At 44.5% G+C, this 16750-nt stretch overlaps 1 pseudogene; it reads right to left on the reverse strand.

Annotated features, from left to right (window-relative positions):
- Nucleotides 1–466: 466 nt before the first annotated feature.
- LOC136637859 (5S ribosomal RNA) lies at nucleotides 467–585 on the reverse strand (annotated as a pseudogene).
- Between the last annotated feature and the right edge of the window lie 16165 nt (nucleotides 586–16750).

Raw genomic sequence — 16750 nt, forward strand, 5'->3', positions numbered from 1 at the left:
GGTTTACCCTGTTGGGAAACATTACCATTCATTTATCGCTTCTGTTACTCTCAGTTAATAATTTCCTTTATTTCAGTGTATATCCTATGGCAGTGTTTCCCAAACTGTGGGTCAGAACCCACCAGTGGGTTGTGAGCTGATTTTTGGTGGGTAGCAGAATGTTTCTGAAATTAAAAAAAAAAAAAAGAAGAAGCTTTGCAAGCAGCCTTGTCTGGTTTGCAGAAGAAAATTGCAGAAGCGGGCAATCCAGATGGAGAGACCGCTCTTGTGGCTCAAATGCTAACCTGTGGTATGAGGTAATCCTCACACCTCCAAATTAAAATGTCACATTTTTCTATTTTCTCTAGTAATTGACTTGCCGTAGATCACATGTGAACCCAGTTTCAGCCTTTTGTCTGGACTGGAAGTCCCTAATGGCACACAGCCTTCTGGTTGGCAACCTTCAGTCTCGAAAGACTATGGCATAAGCCTACAACACCCGGCATTCCCAGGTGGTCTCCCATCCAAGTACTAACCAGGCCTGACCCTGTTTAGCTTCTGAGATCAGATAAGATCGGGCATGTGCAGGGTAACAGCCTTCTGGGTACCCTGGAATGACTATAAAGGTTTGAAGGAATAATCCTTGAACACCATACAACAGTCTAGCAAATGTCTACATATACATACTATATGTAAGGTCTCTAGCAGCCTCAGAAGCACAGGACCCGAATTATTAATTAATAAATAATTTATTAAAAATATTACTTTCTAGATCACTTTTTTATGAGGGTAGAGGGCAGAGAGAGGGCGGGGAGGAGGTGTGACGGGGAGGCAGGAGGTGAGGCGAGGGCGGGCAGGAGGCATGCTGGGGGGTGGGAGCAGAGAGGCAGGGAGGTAGGTCTGGTGGGGCTCCACTCCAGTGGATCCAAAGCATTTGCGCTGGGCTCGCTGCCCGACATGAATGCTCTTCCCTCACTGCCAACCTTTTGGTCAGCAGTGAGACGAGTAGCCCCATTACGGGGCTGCTTCCCTTACCCAGGGAATGCGGCGGCAGCCATTCTCAGTGCCGCTGCAGCCATGCGCCCTGGGCAGCTCAGGATTGGGCCGTTACAAAGTTACAGAGGATTGGGCTGTTTGTATATTAAATTGTAAGTTCTCTTTCATTTCCTTCGGAATCTTAAAAAATGCATCAATATGGAAATGTTGACATTATGCTGAAGTATTTAAATTAAATCAATCCATTTGTTTCCAGTCCCAATTCAAGGTGCTGGAATTGACCTTTAAGGCCCTACACAGTTTGGGTCCAGACTTATCCCATACTTTCCAGCCTGCCCTCTTAGGTCATCTGAGAAGGCTCTCCCTCAAGTGCCACCTCTGTCCCAAATTAGAGGGGAGGACAGCGTGAGGGCGAGGCTTCTCTGTAGTGGAACCACAACTATGGAATTCCCTCCCAGTGGAATTGAGCACTACTCCCTCCCTCGTGGCTTTTTAGCAAGGGCTCAGAACATACCTGTTTGGTCTGGGATTTGGTTGATGGGTGAATGTTTTCTGTCCGCATCTCTGTAATATTGCTGTGGCTTGACTGCTTCCTTCTGGACAGATTTGTTACTCCCCCCCCCCGCCATGGCGCGACGGTGTGTGTTTTTTTCATTTTTCAGTTTTGTTTTAATGTTTCTACTTATTATTGTGATACATTGTACATTTTATTATGGAGCTCTGTAATCTGCCTTGGGCTTTGCTTCAGCATGGGAAAGATGGGATATAAATAAATAAATAAATAAATAAATAAATAAATAAATAAATAAATATCCTAACCATAACCTAACTTTCCAGCACCGACATAAGGGCAATGCAGCTCTGAGGGAAGGGAACAAATATTTCCTTAATTTGAGGAGGCCTCTGTGAGTGCCCCCCAACTGCAGGATGCAGCACACGACTCCTTGGCACAGCTACGCCAGTGCTGGAAAGTGGGTTAGGATTGCGACCTTAATTGGATAAAATATTGAGGATTACTCAATCAATAGTTTTTTTTTGTTGTTGTTGTTGTTTGTAATCAATTGACAAATAGAGATTTTGAATCAGATCTCCCCTTTGAACTTCATAAATTCTGGCATACACGACACCTAAATAATTTCTGTTCCTGATCCCTTGATCTTGACTTGGCCTTTTATTTTTACGAAAACAAGCCTCTTGTGGCTTACTTTTACGCTGTTCACCTTTTCACTCCATCAGTTCTCCTCGGACGCCCTGTCATTATTCAGTTCAGGTTGAGAAGCCAAATGTATCCAAGGCATGACATATTGGCAGACCTTTTTGTTTGTCTTTCAGCATCACAATCACAACAAAATGCCAGCAGGACACACAGTAGAATGAGCGCAAATTTGCACTTCCAGGCAAGGGTTCCCCCTCCCACCTGCCCTCACCACACAGAGCCAATAAATGTCTTCATTTAGGCATAACGGAAATGCAAATCTGAAATGCAAATTAAATGTAAATTAAAACTGAAGTCAGAATTACCCAGGGTTTGTTGTTGTTCTCTTGACTTTAAAAGAGAATTGTATAAATCAGAGGTTATAGCATCAAAAGTGGCCTGCAATCATTCCCCCCCCCCCTATTGTGTTAAAGAATGCATAGGTATTTTATTTTTTTATCATCTCCTCCAGAGTTGACCTGACATTTTTCTAGCTTTAAATCCTTTCTTACATCTCATTCCCACCTCTCCATCCAATATTAATTAGTGAAAGCTGGCATTGTAATGCCATTCGGTTATCAAAGCATTAAAAAAAAAAATCTCAGCCTCTTCCACAGTTCTAAGCAACCACTTTAATACATTGTTACCCTGTATCACAACTGTAAAGTCAATAGGCAGAGGACACTATGACAGATATAGGCCAATACAGACATAAAAACCCTTGTATCTCATTATCCTCCAGGACGCCAGAGTGTGTAGACTGATTAATTATGATTACAATTCTGGTATAATTAAATATGACTTGAGATTCTTTTATGAGTCCTCTCAACCTTTCAAACCTTGTTTTAACCTTTCCAAATAAATATACCTATCTGATTAACTAATCTGCAAACACTTACAGCAGCATATGGTAATACCTTCTGGTATTTTATTTTTTTTCCTACACACTTGCTTCGAAACAATGGATAGAAAACTAGAACACATGAAACCAACATACTGACTGGGTTGCATTTTTACAAAGTCAAGGATGTGTCATTAATGATTGGTCCATTTCTCCCATTTCTCAATGGGGAAAACAAACATCCAGAAGTCCTTTGTGAAATCTCAAATTGTTTGGTATTATGGTAAGTTATTACAGTTTATCCCACTCCTAACTTAATTATTTCTGATTATTCTTGGTCTCACTAGTCCTTATTTTTAACTACAAGCAAAAACTCAACAAGCCAATTCCACAGCTATACAGTGGAACCACAGTATCCACTGGGTTCTCTTCTGGAACCCTCATTGGATACTGAAAACATACCAAAATCAGTGGATACCAGGATCCACCTTTAAATGCCTTGTAACACTATACCACATTCAGCCACATGAGATTCCGTTATTCTCACCATGTAGTGGCTGAGTGAGGTATAGCATCTATACGAATCCATTCTGGGGCGACAATGAAGGAACAAGAAACCAGGAAGGGGGTCTTTAAAACTATCTTTACCCCAAGAATATTGAAACCAGTGCATTTTAACAATGTGAAGGTAGGAAATTGGATTTTGGCCCTTTTCCCCTTGTTACAAGGCATTTAAAGGTGGACCCTGGTATCAGTGGTGAGTCAAATCAGGTCTCTGGAGGCCTCCATGAGGTAAGGGAACATTTGTTCCCTTGCTCAAGATAAGTCCATGCCAGGCCACCAAATCTGCTTGGACCTGCACCAGTTCCATAGCTGACGCAAGTCCGCATGGACCCGTGGAGGTGCTCAGTTGGTGCTCAGTTGGGTCCAAGATGGGAGGCTGGATTTGGCAGGCACTTCTGCCACCAAACCCATCCCTTCCCAGTCCCAATCTGCCCTCCTCTTTGCCCTGTTGCCTCCCTGTTCTGAATTGCTCCATGCCATCTGAACTTCACACAGTTACTTTGATTTACATTCTACTCTCTTCCACTAAAAATCCCCAACTTTTTTTTTTAATCACTGAAAGAAAAATCTCTATTTTAATCCCATATGTTTTCAAGTGTTTTCACATATTTCCTACTACCCAAACAGCTGGTGTGAAAATACATTGTGAAGTATGCATTTTAATATGTATTTTTCTGCAAATGCATACAACACATAGAATCCATAGACACGTCCATGCCTGATGAAATTTGATTTGCTATGGCCTGTGGAGTGACAAGCATCTGAATCCATACCTTCCACCACAAATTTTTGGCAAGGGAGAAATTATATTCAGTGATTCTATTCAGTAATATCCCTATATACTATGGCAAAGATATTACATATATAGTAACAAATATATATATGATGTGCTGCACAGAGAGCTAAATGCTTATTTTGGTCTATTCCATCATATTTGGATCATAGTAAAGTGTTTTCATTATTCTTGATTGCTAGCAGATGAAAGATTAAAACAAATTATTCTACCACATGTTCATGTTAGAAATGGGCTATGTAAGAATGCCAAATGCAAGGGAGGGCACCAGAATGAGGTCTCTTGTTATCTAGTGTGCTCCCTGGGGCATTTGGTGGGCCGCTGTGAGATATAGGAAACTGGACTAGATGGGCTTATGGCCTGATCCAGTGGGGCTGTTCTTATGTTCTTATGTTAATCAAAATGATGTGATCTCTTTTCTTGCTACATTTCTGGTTCAGATTTGCTACAGGTATGGCTTTGAATGAAGTTTTATTTTGATATTCAGTGTTATTTGGGTCAGGGCAAAAGAAGAAATGTAACTTATAGCCAAATCCTAAGAGGCCAATCTGTTGGCAGAACTCTGCCGATCCTCCAGCAGTCACCACCTCATAGCAGTAGCAAGAGCAGTGGCACATGCTGCTAGAGTGCCTGTGGGGAGGCTGCATCAGCCTCATACTTGGTCTGCCAACCCAGTTGGTGGGGGGGCAGGATGGGGTGGGGGGAAGGTGGAACAGAGCAGTGATGGGGATGGAATGGAGGACAGATCAGTTTTGGTGGAGGGACAAGGAGAGGGCAGAATGGAGGCAGAGAGGAGGTGTTTCAGGGCAGGGGAGGGTGGAAAAAGGAGCAAATCAAGCCTGGGAGGGATGCTGGGGCACTGGAGCAGGCCACCACTGTATCCTAATCCCCTTCCTGGGCCTGAAAGCCCTACATGGATTACAGGGTTCTGCGCCAGTTAAATAGTAGCCCCTTTGAGCAGGTTGGAGTGCTACATAGGACAAGAGAACAAATGTGGACCCAGTGGCCCCGCTGCGCCAGCACTGGAAAGGACTGGGCTATAATTAACACAGCAGGTGCTTGCAAAATGTCATTTCTGTAATGAACAGGTTTGGAAATCCCTCTTGAATCCACCCCATATCTTTTTCTCCTTACGAAAAATGTGATGGATTTTTGATACCAGATGTTCTTCTGATGCACAGGCCAAACCATTTAAAATTCCATTTGACAGGTCTTCATCATTATTATTCATTATGCTCTGTCAAAGCTGTGTAATCATGTGTAGGGCCTACAAAGGATTTCTTCCCCTTTCTCTTTTTAACAAACATGCTTTTGAAGGTAAGCTTGCATAGCAAATAACTTATCTGATAGAAATAATTACAGACAGAAAAGGGGGGGGGGAATCTGATCAAATCTGTTGGGAATTTGCTCTTGCTTTCATTGTCCTGCAGCACCATTTTATCAGAAAGAGCTCTGAATAATTACAGGTCTGCTAATATGATTGCAATGTCTTCTGATGTTCCATACAATTGCACTAGGTTGCCTGGATAGGTTGCATTGGAAGCTTAGAGAGGGAAAATATAATGAACTCAGGCACTGTCTGCAGTGCTAAGGAATAATTCTTCTTAATTAAATTGAAAGATGTCTTTTGAGAAACCATAACTGCAGAAGAGAAGCACATAGGGCACCTATAAAGGCATGGTGATAATGCCACATTGCATTGATAATACTAGAACATCATGAAAACAGGCATTTGTCTGATGAAAACAAGTACACCTGTTCCACATTTTGCATGTGGATATTCATCATAATGCATGGAGAACAGGAAGCATCTACAAACTCTTTTTGTAGAAATTGTTGGCCAACACATGTCTTTATACAGTCCTGAGTGCATGAAATGATGTTGCATGAACCAGGCCGGGACTCATGCTGTTGGTAATAGGGCTGATGCCAATGGAGCCCCAAGCCCACAAGCTTCTAGAAGGTCAAACTTTGGTTCACTGGAGCAATCTCCTTCTGCAGCTTGTGAGAAGCATCTTGGAAAATTATGTGAGGTGCCACACATCTCACCCTGGCATCCTATTCAGGCCTGCAAACAATGCCAAAATCCTGGAAATATCCAGGCCTTTAGAAAAATGATACCATTTGTGGTCACAAAAGCAGTGCCTCTGACCCCTCACGAACTTCACTGACAATTCAGTCAGAGGCCTATGCTAGTGGAGATACAGGTCTCCTGAGCAACTCGGAAGCACCTAATCATACCTTGCCAGTAGCATAGCTACAGGGGGAGCACATAGTAAGTAATGCAGGCACAACAACATGCCATGTAAGTGGCGCCTCCCACTTGCCATCAGAGCTATTCCAGACAGTGACAGCAACACACAGGCACTTGCCGAACCAATTGGCATTTCTTGCACATGGGCCATCGCTGCCTGGAATGGCTCTGACTGCAAGTGGGAGGGGCTGCTTACATGGCATGTTGTGACACCTGCAGTACTTGCTGTTTTGCCCCCCTCTAGCTATGCTACTGCACCCTGCTGAAGGTGTTGCACGCCAGCACTCAGCCATAGCAGGTGGGTCATAAGGAATTCCTCATGAACCGTTTCTGAAGAAATGAATGGTCCAGGGTGAGCTTATCCCAGAAGGTCATGGTGCTCTCTTATTAAGTATATTCAGTCATTTATAAACTTTTCAGACTGTCTTTCATGCAACATCCACTCCCCCAAAAAGGCAGTGTTCAAAATGCCACAGTCTAATATGTACACAGAAAGGCACTGACCCCAACTAGAGCTAGTTACATGGATGATAACTTGCTCTGTAGTCAGTGAACCATGAATATGACCCCCCCCCAATCCATCAGACATGGTTGTCCATTTATACATTTTGTTCTAATCTCCTTTCCCCACAGATTATATCCTTTGGTTCCCTCCTCTTCATCAGTCAATCATCATGAATTTTGGTCTACTTCTATGGCCCCTTCATCAGGAGGTTCTGATGCCACTTGAGACTGTTTGGTGGTGTTATTTCCTCTCACTAGTAGACGAAATAAGAGGAAAGAATAGCAAATTCTTTGCTAGTAGAATGACACCGTTGTTTGTTGGAACGTCCCCATTGAATTGCAAGTGCTTTGCACAAAAGCGGCTGCATACAAGTCAGCACAGTGGTGAGGTAGACAACCTGCTTCCTTTTCTGCTCAGGTTGCCTTCACTTTCTCTGTGCTTACTTTTCCTGTGTTGTCAATTTCCTTTTTCAAAAATACAGTATACAGGTTGAGTCTTGTTATTCGCAAGGGTTCCGCTCCCAGAACTCACATGGAACTCACATGGATGGCAAAAATCACATTAAAAGCAAATCCATTTTTAAAAACAATGTCCCTTTGCTTTTAAAACCAGCCTTGCTGACCTTTGTGATGTAAGACAGAGGGCCCAATTCTATCCAATTTGCCAGTGCTGGGGCAGCTGTGCTAATGGGGCATGCTTTGTGTCCTATGGTGGGGAGGCAAAAACAGAGGTCTCCTCAAGGTAAGGGGACATTTGTTTCAGGTAAGCCTTGTGGTTGCACTGGTGCTGGAAAGTTGGATAGGATTGGGCCCACAGTCATTAGGCAGACAATCCATCAATCAGCCTCTCTCCTGGCGCTTAGAAAGGCTTCACTCCGAGCCAGCAACCCCTCCCTTCACTCAGAGTGCAGCGCTGGGAAAGAACGCAAAGTGATTATCTTTCTTTCACATGATCGGGGGAAGGGAAGAGTCACTTGCCTTGGAGTGAAGTTGTTCTAAGTGTCTGGAGAGAGAATGATTGATGGATTGTCAGCCGGCTGACCTCTCTGGCATTAACAAGGCTATTGTTAAACAACTTTTTCCCTTTAATTTAAAGGGCCCTTTTCATCACATTGAGGTAAAACTGCAGGTGAAAAATCTGTGGATAATTAGGTTATATCTGAAATTATCTGCATGAGAACTGTTTTGTATATCTCATTTTTTTTTTAAAAAAAAATTCCCCCTTCTCCCTTCCAAGCAACAGCTGCAAAGGTGCAAGATGAGGTGAACCTCTTTCTCCTGTCCCCATCCATCTGCCCTGGCACTGTCTTCAGAGCACCTGGAGAGATGGATCAGGTGGTGAAACCAGGAAGAAGGCATCCAAAATGGGGAGTTGTCCCATTGTCCCTTCTTCCCCCTTCTTGACCAATTTAAGAAGGTCTGTACCCCTTTAAGGCACAGTGCCTTTTGATTTTGCTTTCCTGCCTGAAATACCAGGACTTGCTCACTATGAGCTTCTACCTACCACAAGGGACGTTTTGGTTTGCTGTAACTGAGGCTTGTCCTCTTTCTGTGGCAGATGAATGTAACTGCTTGTGGATCTATAGAGAATCATTGATGTGCTTCTCCAGAGGGGATGGAGATGTGTCCATTCCCAGGATGGAGACAGGGCATGCTGTGGGACTGGCCCTCATATTGAGGGTTAATGGGGAGCAAGTGATCTCAAGCAAGGCCTCCGAGAGGAATTTTTTTCAGGGGATACAAAGTTTCCTTTGGGTCCCTTCCCAAAGGGGGAGGGAGTAAAGTAGAGTGGGGGCAGAATGGGGTGGGAAGAATAATAAACTTTATTTCTATCCCACCCTTCTCCCTAAAGGGACCCAGGGCGGCTAAGAATGGGGGCAAAACAGGCAGGGGGAATGTGGCAACAGCTGGAAGAGTCTTTGGAGCCCATGTCTATCAGTCTTCCCAATGCAGAGGTCAGGTCTACCTGCCTGCCTGGCATTGGCAACTAGATACAATAATATGGAAAACCAAAAACACTCCTAAGTCCCTCTAAAATATTTCAGATATCAAAAATAATTGCAGGAGATTAGTATCATTGTGTTAGGCTCACACAAGAATGTAAAGTGTCATGTGTACACCAAAACTGACTTATGTAGCAGCTGTGTCACTGAGCTCCTCTACACTCCTTCACGGTAAGCAGATCCACAAGCCAAAGAGCTACTGTAACAGGTCTGCTTCTTCCCAGATGTGACACTGTTAAGCAATGCATGCATTCCTGGGCCTAGTGTGTATGGCTTGTAACAGCAGTCGCTGCCATGTGCCATGGTAATGCCCCCAGCATCCCACGTGGGAAGTGTGTCTTGGAAAACGTAAGATTCCAGGAAATTTCTGGGCCCCCTCCTTTGGCTTCTGGGTCCCCTTTTTGACCCTGGGCCCGGTTACAAACTACCCCCTTTACCCCCCTCTCCTAGGCCCTGATCTCAAGCTATTCAAGCTGCCTCTGCCTTCTGTGGCCTCCCCCTCTTTTCATTTCACCATCTTCTCTCCTATTTTTCACTGTGGGATTATCCAGATGCTTTGGGGCTGAGTATGAATGTTAACTCCACAGTGTTGTGGGCTTCACATCATTTTTCTGATACAAAAGATTTTTGCCTCCTTCATATGAATATCTGGCAAGGTCTTATTCTAATCCCTTGCATTGGGAACTCTAATTAGTACTCCCTGGTCATAGGGAGAGCAGATGAGAGCAAACACTGGTGGATTCACAAAATATTCTTATTATGCTCCCAAAGGCACTGTTATTGTGATGGTTGGTTTCCAAGGAATAACTTAGCAGGGCTTTGGGCCTTTGTCTGCATTGCCCAGACTTTGGGCTTCCAGGATGGTGATTTAGGCAAACATCCCTCAACACTTTTAGGGTTTGTGACTTTGAGGAGGTGGGAGAAGTCAGGTGACTGCTGTTGACTGCTCCTACTTCCTCAAAGCCACACCATTTTGTCTCTGCACCGCCCAATGAACACTCGAGAACAACAGATATGAGAGAATGGGCCACTTTATTAACAAAGTTACAGGAAAATGAGAGGCACTGAAACTTGCAGTTCTCATGGCAGCGAAGCACATGTAGTGTGGAGGCTGGAACATCAAGAGGCACCAGAAACGCTTCTGTCCTCCAGGCTGGGTGTGCACCTGACTCAAGCCTTGCCCTGATTCAGATGGCACAGCTTATCCTCATCAACCCGCAAGGGGCCGGGGCAGCCAGACCACAAAGGGCCACCACATGCCACTGAGCCCTTGAGGCAACCCCTGGCCCGGGACCACCCAACCAGGCCCCTGTGCCACTGGGCCCCTGAGGACCAGAAATGGGTTCAGCCCAGCCTTGCTTTCTCAAAGCCACCGTTGACTATGCAGAGAGCAGTTTTGCCTAAGTCAGAGTTACTCGCCCAAGAAGGGAGGCAGTCTTTGCCTTGCAGAAACTCTTTTGCACCTACACTGTTATTTGTTTGATTACATTGCAGATCCCTGTTCAATTGAACGTCTAAAGCTGTGGCCCAAGTTTAACCCATATCCTGCATCTTGACTCTTATTTGGGGGGTTTGGGTGCAATGGAATAATTTAACTAATTTTCTTGAACCAGATTCAAATAGCAAAACCTGGAGTTATGTTGAGTCCCAAACAAACTGCCATGCATGGCTTTTGATGGACTATTCAGCTTTATGGGTCACAAGTTGTTCAGTTAATGGGGACAGGCAGGGGAGGCATGAGAATCACATGAAGATAATTGATAATTGTATCTCACACATGCCTGTTTTATTATGTGTACATATACAAAAGTCAGGTCACCATACATGATGATCCACAGTGCAGTTTTTTAAACAGGGTCTTGTAGAAGGCAGGCAAATTCATACAGACTGTACCTTTCCTATGTTCTTTCTTCCGTGAAATTAGTTCCGACTAAGCAAGCTACTTTACCTAACCCTTCCCTGTTCCCTAGGCAAAGATCTCTAAAGGGCATGCAAAAATGAAAAAAATAAAAAGATATGAAATGAACCAACCTGTGCATGTTACTCAAGGTCAGTTGTCCAATTCTGTGATAGAATGCTCTGGGACAAGGGAAGGAAAATAAAACAGAGAGGGAACAGGGGTATAAATGCAGAGAGAGAGAGAGAGAGAGAGAGAGAGAGAGAGAGAGAGAGAGAGAGGTTTGAGGCCTTAAGGACAACACATGTTCAGTAAACAAACACCAGCTGTTTATTATTGGAGGCCCATTCAAATCCACACCTAGTCTAAGGTCAATCTGACAGTCATTTTTAGGTGGCGACGTCAATCCGAGTTAACTTCGTTCATTTTAAACAGCCTTTTAATTTTTCCAACATGTATCCAGATTGTGGCTCAGCACATCCTGGCCAATTTAATTACTCCTTATGCGGCTCCAAGAATGGAGCATGCTAGTGAGGTGCTAAGTGTGGAACAGAAAAGTCTCTAAAGACATACAATGAAAAAGTTCACATCAAAAACAAATTAAAAAGCACAGCTCGTATTCTACTTTCATGGGCACTACCATAACATGGTTTGGGTTCCTGTTCTGACTGAGGAGCCATAATGGCTCAGGCTTTTTAAGTGGGGCTTCTCATAGTGTGGGGGCTTCTTGTAGTGACTTTTCACCTAAGGCATAGTTCAAAGCATATGAATGTGTGCCTGTGGGTGGGGAAAAGCCCCCTTTCAAGCAAAACACTGAGGAAGTCAAAAGAGGTTTGATGAGGCCAGTGACATTTTTTTTTTAAGGAGGTTTTTTCATATTCCTAGCCCGTAGGCTTCATCCATTGCCAGAAACACAGCAGCTCAACTCCGGTATGAACAAGACTGCTGATCGCCCAATTTTAGCAGGGTGATCAGAGTTTGTTTAGCCCGGTCTGGAATATGAGAGTCTCCTCCCCTGTGAGGGGATTGGAGGAGGGTTGGAGCTGGGCAGGTGCAGAGGCCTTTTAAGGACACAGCACCCAGCCCTCTTCCTCCGTTGCACGTGGGCAGGGTGGCCTTATGGCGCTTCTTCCCCTGGTTGGGAGCAGGGGGTCAAGTAATAGGCTGACCCCTCCTGGTGGCAGGTGGTGAGGGTTAGAAGGCGTGAGATGGACTTTGGTGTGCACCTTCAGGCAGCATAGGCAGGGCAGAACCCAATTGCAGTCCTCAGGGGCCCAGCAGCACGAGGACATAGACAGGGCCCTGGCCAGGACCACGGGGTCCACCTCAGTGGCTTGAGGCAGCACGGACTGTGGTCCGGCTGCCTTCCCCTTACGGGATAGTCCTGGATGAGCTGCGCCACCTAGGATTGGGGTGTGGCTTGGAGTCGGGTGCATGTCCAGCCTGGGGGACCGATGTGATTCTGGTGCCGCCCCAGAGGTCCCGCCTCCGCACCAAAGGGGGGGCTTCGCTGACTCTACAACTGCAGGTCTCGGCCTCCCCTACTGTATTATAACTGCTAATAAAGTGGCCCTCTCTCCTATGTCTGTTGCCTTGAGTGTTCATTGGACGGTGCACAAACAAACACGAAGACTGTGTTGGTTTTTCAGCTTTCAGTGTTAGAAGCACTAGAGAGCTGTTTGTCCTCCTTCCCTGCACACTAGGGTCACATTTGTTTTTCAGGTTCTAGCACACTCACAATGCTAGCAATCATTCTTACGAGCTCAAGGCTAGAAACTATGGCTGCCTCCATGAATGATGTTATTCTATTGTTTTTTTCCCCCGAGTAAACAACTGGGTGCAGCTATCTTGTATGACAAGTGAAGGAGGGGTTTTTTAATTTGGACAAAAGGAGCCATCCATTCTTGAGAGTTTAAAAGCATTATGTGTATAGTTAATAACTGTAAGGTAACTTTAATAACTATAAGGCAATGGTGAAAAGTTGAGAAAACACCCTGAAGTACATTCAACACCATTTTCCTTCTGTTTTTTAATGAATCATGTTTCTAGCATGCTAGAGGCATGCTAGCAACTTCACTTCTGGCTATTTTCTAGCAAAAAAATAAAAAATAAAAAATGAATGTAGCCAGAGTACATCTGTGGTTCCAGGTTATGCACTGACATTTGTTGGAGTGACACTTCAAGGTGATAGTCGTGATCTTACAAAGCTCTCAATGATTGGTCTACAGGACCACTGTGATCTCAACTATTGACATGGAGTGCCTTCTTAATAATATCACTTGTGTACAGCATGCAGAGAGAGTTCCCTAATTGCTGCTGTGGAACTCCTTGCTCTTTGAAGCTTACAATAGCCAAAGCATCTTTTGGAAACTTTTTGAGACTGTAAGACCTACATGTGCTGATAGAGCAGTGTTCCTCAAACTGTGGGTTGGGACAGAGCTTTGCAATATTTTATTTTTAATATATTAGACTTGATGCTATATTTTTAATATATTAGACTTGATGGTATGTGACTGCATCTGGGGAAATGTTACAGACCTGTACTTTTAACAAGCCACTATGTATATTCTTTTAACAATGATAGTCAATGGGACTTACTTCTGGGTAAGTGTGGGTAGGATTGCAGCCTAGGATTGGTAAAAAAAATTCCTGCTTGATGATGTCACTTCTGGTCATGACATCTCTTCTGGTGGGTCTTGGCAAATTCTCTTTCTCAAAAGTGGGTCCCGGTGCTAAATGCGTGAGAATCACTGTGATAGAGGAATATTATGATGGGGTAAGGCTATTAGTAATAATACTCATTTGTGTTTTTTAATTGGATGTTTTATATTTGCTTTTTACTTTCACTCAGCTCAACCTTCTGGGGATGGCAATGTGTGAGAGAAAGAGGGGATGTCTTACAATAAATTAACACAATAAAAACAATCACAAATTATGCAAATTACGCAGATTCCAACATCATTATTTTGCAGTTGAGCTATGCAGTTGAGTTGCGTAGCTTGTGACTTTCTAAGCTGAACTCAGCCCACGTGCTAGATACAGCTGGCTGCCTGGTATGGTACTTCAAAACCCAGTATGGGAAGGAAGCCATAATGTATGGCTGGTAAGCTGGATTCAGCTCTGGGAGTCACAGAAAGGGCAGGCCAGAACTGCAGGCAGTAGCGCACTGCCACACCTGTGACCTGAGAACAGCCTTCCTCAGTGACTACATCTGTCAACAATAATGAACTGTGGTACAACGGATCAGATAACCCACACAAACACAGCACACTAAGCAAGCTGGTGAGCAAGTGGCTTCCTAATGTGCCTGTGTGGATTATTCCTTTTTTTTTTTTTCCAGGAACTCAATGCTCTTAAAACTAGCTGACATTAAGAAACCCTCCTGACTCAAGCAATCATTGAATACAGCTAACATTACGCTGCAGGCAACACTGACTTGAGCTGCTTAATGCCTTACTGTAGGTAAGAAATCAAATCAACCCACTTAGCCTGCTATATATTTGGAGCTTTCGGGGGCTTGGTTTCAAATCATCGGCTTGTACATTACATAAAGCCCATGAGAAACTCAGTTAATTGTCTCTGTCCATCTTTGTCCTTGTCATAGATTTGCTGAGACAACAGCAGTTCTCCAGAGCTGCAAAGCAGATGCAGCTTGCAGAACTGAGACTGATAATTTTCTAGTGCAATCGGCTTCTTGGGCGCATATATCTCTATCGGCTATAAAACATGCTGTCAAAATGGAAGGAAAGACTTGCCTTTTATCATATGAAAAAGGCTGGGTTAGGAGTTGGAGTGACCTGGGATGGTCATTAGGCTCTTTGAAAACGGTAGAGTTTTCAGAACAATTTCTGTATGGAAATGTGCCCAGTGCAGCATTCTAGCTTAAGAGCATCTGTTTATTCCTTGATTGAGGTGTTTGAAAACAGTGTTATTTACCTTAAGAACATAAGAACAGCCCCACTGGATCAGGCCATAGGCCCATCTAGTCCAGCTTCCTGTATGTCACAGCAGCCCACCAAATGCCCCAGGGAGCACACCAGATAACAAGAGACCTCATTCTGGTGCCCTCCCTTGCATCTGGCATTCTGACATTACTCATTACCTTACTCAGAAGTAAGCCCATTGTGTTCAGTAAGACTTGGGCTGTAATCATATCTTACTCTGTTTGATGTAAGATCGGATTACATCCTTACTGAACCCAGTGGGCTTACTTCTGAGTAAGAGTAAACACTTCTACCTATCAGTGTTCCCCAGAACCGAAAACCTCATGGAATGAACCAGAAACATATGACCAGGTCTGGTTTGTTTTAGACAAAGATGGGTAGCCCAATCCTACTTTAATTCCCCCACACTGATGCAGTGGGTTGCACTGTATCCCGCAGGGCGGTTTAGCAGTCTGGAGGTCTCCACGAGGTAAGGGGACATTTGTTAATGGGTCTATGGGTCTAAATAACTCTATGGGTCTCAATTGCTGGTGCAAATCTGAGTGGATCCATGTCAGCGGATTGGGCCCTGAAACGGGGATAGGATATGGTGCACACCACAACTGCCAATCCTGCCCCCTCCTGCCACACTAAATGACTAGGACAGCGCATTTTCAACCTTTTCATCTCACTGACAAGGCACTAAAATTTTCAGGGCACATCATCTTTTTTTTGACAATTGACAAAGCACACTGCACTGCCAGTGGGGAACTCATACCTCCCAATGGCCCTACTAATAAATGACGTTCCCCCAAACTCCTGCAGTACCCCTGTGGACCATTCACAGCCCAGTAATGTGTTGAAAATTGCTGAGCTAGGAGCTTGTGGGTGCAGATCCAAGTAGCCCCATAGGCCTAGCTGGCGCACCACACAGGGTAAGGACAATAATCCCCTTACTTTGAGTTGCGCCCCAGCCTGCACCTACCTTCTGCTGGATTTAGCACAAGCCAGTCGACCTGCCTGTTCTAGTGCAAGTTAGGATTGCACCCTGAGTCACAATTATGCCGTTCTAATTTTCATTGTAAGCATCCTTAGTTATTCAGGAAACGTTGGCTATACATTTTAAAAATTAATATTGAGAAGGAATAATCCATTCATACAGGGGCGGCCCACCCATGAAGTGAGATGATGTGGATTGCATCAGCAGGGGATTGTGGGGCGCTGAGGGCTGAAGATTCAGGGTTCCCTTCATGCCAGTGTGCCTCCTTCCATCCTGCCACAGATGCCAGCTGCGTTGATCCACTTTCCTCCTGCTGTGAGGAAAAGCAGAAGGCCAATCAACCATTTCTTTACCATGCTCTTCACACTGTTTCTTCAAATGAAGAACTGTGGGACTTCTGGTTTGATTTACAAGGACCCAGTGAATGAAGAAGTGCCTTAGTTTGCATACTCTCTTGAAATGAAACTGGCAGTCTTACACTACCACAGTTAAAGGAACAATGCAATGTATGGGACTTTTAGAGGTAGCCATATGGGACCCAGAGTGGCATCAGGCAGCATTCTGGATCATGCTGCCTCTGCATCCACAGCTGAAATGAACAACAAATCAGGGATGTGCAATAAGGAGGCGGCAAGTGAGGCAAAACTGCACCATCGTAGTCCATGGAAAAGCACCACAGCCAACCCACCTGCTTAGACCTGAAAAGCTATCCTAATACCCAAGAAAGTGGGTGTAAGAAGAGACTCCTTGGGAGTAAGCAGGCGGGGCACCCGCAGTGCTTTTCCACAGACAACAACAGGG

Source organism: Tiliqua scincoides, chromosome 1 (assembly GCF_035046505.1).
Source record: "Tiliqua scincoides isolate rTilSci1 chromosome 1, rTilSci1.hap2, whole genome shotgun sequence".
Lineage (NCBI taxonomy): Eukaryota > Metazoa > Chordata > Lepidosauria > Squamata > Scincidae > Tiliqua > Tiliqua scincoides.